Source organism: Coenobita brevimanus, chromosome 34 (assembly GCF_032717465.1).
Source record: "Coenobita brevimanus isolate Jiangsu-jjx chromosome 34, ASM3271746v2, whole genome shotgun sequence".
Lineage (NCBI taxonomy): Eukaryota > Metazoa > Arthropoda > Malacostraca > Decapoda > Coenobitidae > Coenobita > Coenobita brevimanus.
This window is the reverse complement of record NC_136987.1, coordinates 3653223-3662079: the sequence shown is the minus strand read 5'-3', so window position 1 is coordinate 3662079 and position 8857 is coordinate 3653223.

Genomic DNA, 8857 nt, shown 5'->3' with positions numbered 1-8857 from the left:
ATAATATGCAAAAGGATATCGAAATGAAATGTATAGAATAAATCGCTAAGGAAGAGGTGTTACTCCATCTTCAAAGCTACACTACGACCCACATGCCAAGAAAATGATCAACAAATACTATCCAAAATTTTTAAAAAGGGTCTGAGCACTCAAAGTCAAAGTTCCACGTCGCCCTGGAGGTATAGTCGATAAAGAGAGAGAGAGAGAGAGAGAGAGAGAGAGGGAGGGAGAGAGAACTAATGTGACTGAGCGAGCAATGATTTCCTAAGTGATCAGTATAGTTGATGTTCCTAAATGTTTAATCTTATTTTTATCTGAACGCGTATGTGACTAGTACTCAATAGAAAAAGCCATAGAAGTGATATATATACTTACCGTCCTTATAAAATTAATTATTGTGGGGCAGGATCGTGTGGAATAATGCGCTAGGGGATCGGTGTTAAGGTATTTCGCCGGGTGAGCGCTAATATTCCATGCACAGTTAGCGCCGTATGAGCCTGGGACAGCATCAGTGTGTAGCATAATTTAGCATTTCGTATACTTGACAACACTGGCATCATCGCGTGTTTGTTGGCGGCACTGACATGCATGAAAGTTAAATATGAGTTAAAATGACAAGGTGATTGACGTGATTGAAGGCAGGTGTTAAATATTAGCAGAAATGACCAGGTAACCGTGATGCATGAACGTCGGAAAGTGTAGCTAGGCCTCCATTTGACACAGACACCAAGCCGAGATCCACTGCTAAAGGTAAACAAACTTCTCTCACTCACCAACACCACCATTGCGTCACACATACACCCACGGACGAGAGATGGCTTTCGTTATTGAGTCCTCTATTTTTACGCCCACTTTGGCCCTCCCTATCATGTGCCTCGCTCCGTGAAACCCCGACGATGTGGAAAAAATATCGCGGGGAGGAGATGGGGACGGGAAAGAGGAGTGTGGCTGTGGATGATGTTTTGTTGCGGAGTTTGTAAAAAGGCTGTGAGGTCCCGTCCCGTGTATGGTAGGAGCTGATGTTGCTGTCGTTATTATTGTTGCTTGTGGTGGTGGTGGTGGTGGTGGAGTTGTTGTTATTATTGTTGTCCCAGGCTCATATGGAAGTGAATCAAGTGGACTACAAACCTAAATTGCCCTTCGCCTACCATCCTTCTTTCGAGGGTTAGGGAAATAACTGAGGGACACTGGTCTAAAAAGTCATCAATGCACACTTCGCACGAAACATTCTGACACTAAAAACTATGGCTACTGCAAAATCCCAAATCATTCGACCCTACTTTGGTACCATTTTTAAAAGATTGGCGTATATATTACTTTCCAAATATTTCCAAGTCAGACGTACTATTGCTGACTCTAAAATCGATCCACTTCCGTGCGATAAATAAAGGGAGAGTGAACACTGGCATCTGAAACCTAGTGATGCTCTCTTCGGAACCCAGCAGACTTTTCAGCATAAGGTGGACGAGTTTCACAATTCTTCGTCTTATAAATGGAGCGATAATTACCTCGGAGCTTCTGGAACAATTTTGATCATTTAGGATATCATGGGACACCTCTTGAGCGATACGTTTTTTTTTTTTTTTTTCCAGTGGACACCTAACCAGGAAGTTGAGCCGCCTGGTTATGTCAGTGCCACCACGTGAAGGCGTCCCTCTTTAACATCACAGAGATCATATTGGTTGTGTGTTCACTCTTGTCTCACACTCACGCCCACATCGTCTTTTGCCAACTCTACACACACATAACAGTAGTTGACTATACTGTATAGTGTGTGTGCATAAGGTGGACGTGTTATGTAGTCAGTTTAACGTCACACTCACCCCCACATCGTTTGTTATTATGCCAACTCTACACACACATAACACTAGTCGTATATATAGCGTGTGTACATAAGCTGGATGTGTTATGTAGTCACTCTTACGCCACACTCACGCCCACAATATTTCCTATTGTGACCATCTCTATACACGACACACCAGCGTGATATTAAAGTTACATGCCTTTTCCTTCGTTATTGTACTTTCTCTGTCGTCATTGTGGTAGCCAAGGATCTTAAAATGTACCCCGGTTGGAGGGAAGCAGCTGCGGCGTCCACCCAGGGACCAAACCTACTCATATTTCCTTCCATCTCGCCGTGGGAAAGGGCCGACCCTAACAAGGCAGTGTCTACCGTAAGGGAGTGTCAGACAGAGAGATGGGAGAGGAAGGGGAAGAGGAAAGACAAGGAGAGGCTGACAGGTGCAAATTGAAGTTGGGGGAATTGATGATAATAATAATAATAATAATAATAATAATAATAATGTGGAGATGTCTAAACTCATAGTACCGTATCTTTTTTTTTTTTTTTTGTACAGTTAAAAGCCCAATGAATTCACAGAAAAATTACATTGATAGATTTTTGTAATCGGTAAAAAATGTGAAATTAATATGCAAGTGATTAATTTTATCTTAAGCGCAAGTGAATTAGAGAGAGAGAGAGAGAGAGAGAGAGAGAGAGAGAGAGAGGGAGGGAGGGAGGGAGGGAGAGAGAGAGAGAAGTTCCTTAGATCACTGAGATAGTCACTTTGTACCACCAGTCGGGAAATAATGAAGGAAAAAGGACTGGGAGTGACTGTGGGGATAGTACTGTATATGTACATCTTTAAGTACATTACATTGTGCTGTGCTGTGCCATGTAGCCTTGTCCTGTGGTGCTGTGCTGTGCTGTGCTGTGGTAAAATTGGGTGTGTGGTTGCGAGGTGATCAGAGACGGGTCTTGGCTGGGTGCTACTCAGGTTACAAGAGGGTCCCCTGTCCTCTCCTCTCTCTTGTTTGCTTATTCAGGGAAGGGGACAGCGCTGTATGTGCAAGAGTAATGCCTCTGTAATTTGCTGTCTTGTGGGGTGCTGTAATTTGCTGTCTTGTGGGGCGTAGATAGTATTTGATGATATTCCTGTTAGTTGTCTGTTGTTAGAGTGTGTTGGTGGCTGAGTGTGCTGGTGGTTAGAGTGGAAGTCTGTTTATGATATGCGTTGCTTAAATGATCTTTTTTTGTACGTGCGTTCTATGTACCTTCACACACACACACACACTGTCGTACTGTTATCATCAAATCCCTCAGTACTTCAGGTGATAACAAGGGTGAGAAGGCTGGCAACTGAGAGCAAGGTGCAGGAGATGGAGCGAGAGTATGGGCTGAATTGAAATATGGAATGGTTAGTAGGTAAAGATTTGCATAGAGAATGGAGATTAAGGAGGGGAGTGAGATCAAAGGCGACACTATAATGGATGTTCAGAAAGATATATTGAAGTGTGTGTGTGTGTGTGTGTGTGTGTGTGTGGGTTGGTGGGTGGGTTTGGGGATATGAGTGTGTGTGTGGCGTATGGATGAGTGCAGGTGATGGAGGGAATATATGTGTGTGTGGAGGGAGGGTTGGTGGGTGGTGTGTGTGTGTGTGTGTGTGTGTGTGTGTGTGTGTGTGTGTGTGTGTGTGTGTGTGTGTGTGTGTGTGTGTGATACCGGGACGACATACTGACGCACCCCTTCACTTATATAAGCTGACGGTGGGCGCTGGTTAGGGAGTCAGTATTTTCCCAGCCTACCCTTGATATGATGGATGAGGGGGAGTTGTGTGTGTGTGTGTGTGTGTGTGTGTGTGTGTGTGTGTGTGTGTGAGAGAGAGAGAGAGAGAGAGAGAGAGAGAGCGCTGAGGTTGAAATCTCTACCATACATACAGTCAGCATCCTCCTCGTAACCTAGACTTTGATTTCCAGATATAACTAAGGTATCTTGTTGCTATTAAGAGACATAAAAAGACTCCACAGCCTCTTTGTCTCTCCTGGGAATGAAAATCTGACTTACGAGAGACTAAGTGAGCGTAAGTTTGTGAATCGAGGCCCAGATAAATAGGTATGAAATATGAGGAGGTAGTAAAGGTGTGAGGTTTGGAGATGAAATATTGACTCGTCCCTCTGTAATATTTGCAAGGTGTCAGACAGGTGTTGTAATTAAGTCCCCCCGGAGAGGTGACCTGTGTGTGTGTGTGTGCGTGTGTGTGTGTGTGTGTGTGTGTGTGTGAGAGAGAGAGAGAGAGAGAGAGAGAGAGGATGTTTCGTGTGGTGTGGAGATGATGAGGGAGAGGATGCTCCGTGTTATGAGGGAGGTATAGAAAACGGAGTGAAGCTGTGAGAGGGTGAACTGCGATAAAAGATGGCTGACAGAGAGAGACCCATGAGATTTTGATGGCTATGTGGGAGAAAGAGACAGATTTCGACACCTTTTGGCTTCGGTGGATGTGAAAATGGGAGTTCTACAGACACGCATTGAATCTATGAACCCAGTCTCAAAAAAAAAAAAAAAAAAAAAAAAAAGCAATATGTGAAGGTTTATGCCATTTAGAGGTGTAGGGGCAGGAACACACACACACACACACACACACACACACACACACACACACACACACACACACACACACACGCAAACCTGTTGTACGTGGGTTAAACATTTTTCTCAATTCCCCCTAAATGACGACTCTCCCTGATTTATATGTAGGCTTTCCCTGTTTATTAATGATTTTCGAGAACCCATTTCGAAATAATTTTGGCTCCATATCATTTTTTAGACATGATGGGGGAGTTAGTATGCTTCCTAAAAGTATATTATAATTTCCTGATACCATAGATTTATTACGGGAGAGGAAGATAAGTCGATTTAATTAAGTCTGTGTCATGTAGTTCACTTTCCCCTTCATGTCGTTTATCTTGATGGTTTTAACTTCATCCTTTACCGCAGTTTATGTTCACACACACACACACACACACACACACACACACACACACACACACACACACACACACACACACACACACACACTTCTTACATCACTTCCTCACACATATACATACACACAACTACTACCCTCTCTCTCTCTCTCTCTCTCTCTCTCTCTCTCTCTCTCTCTCACACACACACACACACACACACACACACTCACACAAACTGCTTGCATCTTTTCCTCACACATACATTATACCTACACACAACTACTAACCTCTCTCTCTCTCTCTCTCTCTCTCTCTCTCTCTCTCTCTCTCTCTCACACACACACACACACACACACACACACACACACACACACACACACACACACACACCACCTCATCCCCCACCCTCTCATTATTTCTTTTCATCCTCCTCAACTTTCTCCTTTAAAGCGAGAATGTGTCCCACTACGGAGCACCTTTCAGCGCCCACCTCTCCTTTCAACCCTCTCTCTCTCTTAACGCATTCACGGCCAAGTACCGGGGTCTTCATTAAGGTGAATAAAAGGGCCGGAAGGTGACCAAAATAAAAATAAATCACGTAGGAGTAGAAGTTGTATTTGCTGGTCCGTAACCCCTGTCTGTCTGGGCAAGTAGACCTATCGACCACAGGTAAGTAACTGCTTCCATGGGGCCGTCCTACCTCTATGGTACAGTATATACACCGTGTACCGGCGTCCTCTTGTGGTAGACAGCGCCTCACTAGGGACGGATCAGGGCTCTTCCCACTGCGAGGTGCTTGGATGTATAAAGAGGTTTGGCTCCCGGATGGACGCCGCAGCTGCACCACCCAATATGCACATTGAACCCAGTGGACTAGGAGCTCATATTGTCCTTCTGCAGTCCACTATCCTCCTCCTGTGGGGATAGGGAGGGAGCTGAGGGACATTTGTATAACTGGGCAGTGGATCCGGTGGGTGATATCAGTGCCACCGTATGAAGGCGTCCCTCTCCACCATCAAACCATCATAACAAAGGGACTAGGTTTCTCTCTCTCTCCCCCTGGGTTATTCATAAAGCCTCTTATGAGCTTAGGATGTGTTTAAGATTGTTTATAATTTTGTCTCAGTTCAGGCGGCTACCAGACAATGAACAGCCAAACTGGAATGACTCATAACGCGTCGTCGTCGTCGTCGTCGTCGTAGTAGTAGTAGTAGTAGTAGAAATTAAGTGAAAAATACCACAAAAAACATAAGAAATTAAGTGGAAAATGCCACAAAAAACGTAATTCATAAAAAGAGAGCCTGTATAATAGGTTTCACAAGTGTCATGTGTTGCGATTACGGCTTAGTCAGTTCTATGCCCTTTTTATTCTAACCTGGCTTAAATCTCTCTCTCTCTCTCTCTCTCTCTCTCTCTCTCTCTCTCTCTCTCTCTCTCTCTCTCTCTGTCACACACACACACACACACACACACACACACACACTGCATCATTTTCTTTGTACGCCAACATTAGATTTACTATTTCATGCCAATCAGTCAGAGTGGAGAAAGATGGGTGAGGTCTCGTCTTGCAGTGGAATGATAATGATGATGATGATGGTGGTGATGATGATGATGATGATGATGTCCATATTGGAAAAAAAAAATGATGTGGAATACGCAAAACAAATAACCAAAGAAAAAGTGCTAGGAAGTTTATAAATGCTAAAGAATTTAGAGATAATATTAATATAGAATGAAGGGAATAAACAGGTAAGGATAAGGTGCTAGGAACCTTAATTAGTATGCAATAACAAGGTATATAATGTTCATCTTTACCTGTCTGCCTGTGTTCTCTCTCCAGCATGATATTATTCACTTTGTCCTTCCTCTCACATAATCATTGTCAGTTCGTGTTCTTTCTCCAACATTATATTTCTCTGTCCTTCCTCCTACATAATCTTTGTCTGTTTTCCCTCTACAACATATCTTTTTTTCAGTCTCTGTCCTCTCTCTCCAACATCATATTCCTCCTTCCTTTCTCCCACATACCCTCTGTCAATCTCCGTCCTCTCTCTCACTCCAACATAATATTATTGTTCTTCCATCCCACATAGCCCTTGTCAGTGTCTCTCTCTCCAACATATATATTTCCCTCTTTCTTCCACTCACATAACCACTGTCAATCTCCGCCCTGTCTCCCCAACATGATAGTCCCCCTTCCTTCGTCCCACACACGCTCTGATGGCTAATGTAAGTCGAGCATCATTCATTTCCTCCTTGTGACACACCTGATCCATCCATATTCTTTTTCTCATCAGGACTTCCACATCATTGCCTCTGGAGGCCTTACCTGCTAGCGTTTCTCCACCTCCATCCTCCCTCACCTTTGCGTGTCATTGTGGATCTCTATAACTCTGCCTTTGTCTCTGTCTCTGTCTGTCTGTCTCTCTTCCTCTCTCTCTCTCTCTCTCTGAAACTTGTCCAATAATTTTTCTCCATCTTGATACTCTCTACCCTTCACATATAATCCTGACACACACACACACACACACACACACACACACACACACACACACACACACACACACACACACACACACACACCACAATTCTCTTCCTCCCACTTCACTCTTTCCACTACATACACTCTCCCTCTTCCTCCCACACCTCACACACACACACACACACACACACACACACACACACACACACACACACTCACTTCTCTTCCTCCCACTTCACTCTTTCCACCACATACACTCTCCCTCTTTCTCCAACACCTCTCTCTCTCTCACACACACACACACACACACACACACACACACACTTCTCTTCCTCCCACTTCACTCTTTCCACCACATACACTCTCCCTCTTCCTTCCACACTTCACACACACACACACACACACACACACACACACACACACACACACACACACACACACACACACACACACACACGCGCGCACACACGCACGCACGCACACACATACACACACACACACACACACACACACACACACACACACACACACACCATTATGCTGTCTTAATAATTACACACACACACATTATATTGCTAAGGACCCACATACATATTATATTACTAAGCACATACACACACACACACACATACACACACACACACACACAGAGGCGTGAAAAATAGATTGCATGCTCAAAAGCCCTTAATGAACGTCGCTCTAATTACATTAAGTCTTTAGCGAACAAAGATTTTTCCTTTGGTGATAAAGTTTTTTCCTTTTTGAGAGAGGAAATAATATCTTCAAGGACAATAAGGTCTTAGAAGTAGTGATGTAGTGTGTGTGTGTGTGTGTGTGTGTGTGTGTGTGTGTGTGTGTGTGTGTGTGTGTGTGCCTTTTCTCTTGGCAGTATCCTAACAAGCACTCGCTGTTGTTGTTGTCGTTGTTCTTGTTCTTGATCATCCCTTGTGTGAATGACCAGACCCATAAACCGCAGGCAAGCATTTGACCCTGCTAGACCATCCTGTACCTGGCCTAAAATTTCTCTCTCTCTCTCTCTCTCTCTCTCTCTCTCTCTCTCTCTCTCTCTCTCTCTCTCTCTCTCTCTCTCTCACACACACACACACACACACACACACACACACACACACATACACACACACAATCAACCAGGGGAGTGGAAGGGGTGCGTCATACAAGGAGAAGCCTCTAGAACTTTAAATAAACAAATAATCAAGTCAAAAAAGCAAGGCAGTCACAATGGAAATAAAAAAAATTAAAAAGGGAGCTATTAACTTTGGAAAATATTATACCTCTCTCATATAGGCAAAATAAGGGATATTGGGGAGTTATTGCAGTGCTGTAATTCGTGTTACCAATTGTCAGATTTACCTTTGCGATATTGGAGGGTATGGATTTGGTGCCTCTGTCTCTGTCTCTGCCTCTGTCTCTCTGTCTTTCTGTCTGTCTGTCTGTCTGTCTGTCTCTCTCTCTCTCTCTCTCTCTCTCTCTCTCTCTCTCTCTCTCTCTCTCTCTCTCTCTCTCTCTCTCTCTCTCTCTCTCTCTCTCTCTCTCTCTCTCTCTCTCTCTCTCTCTCTCTCTCTCTCTCTCTCTCTCTCTCTCTCTCTCTCTCTCTCTCTCTCTCTC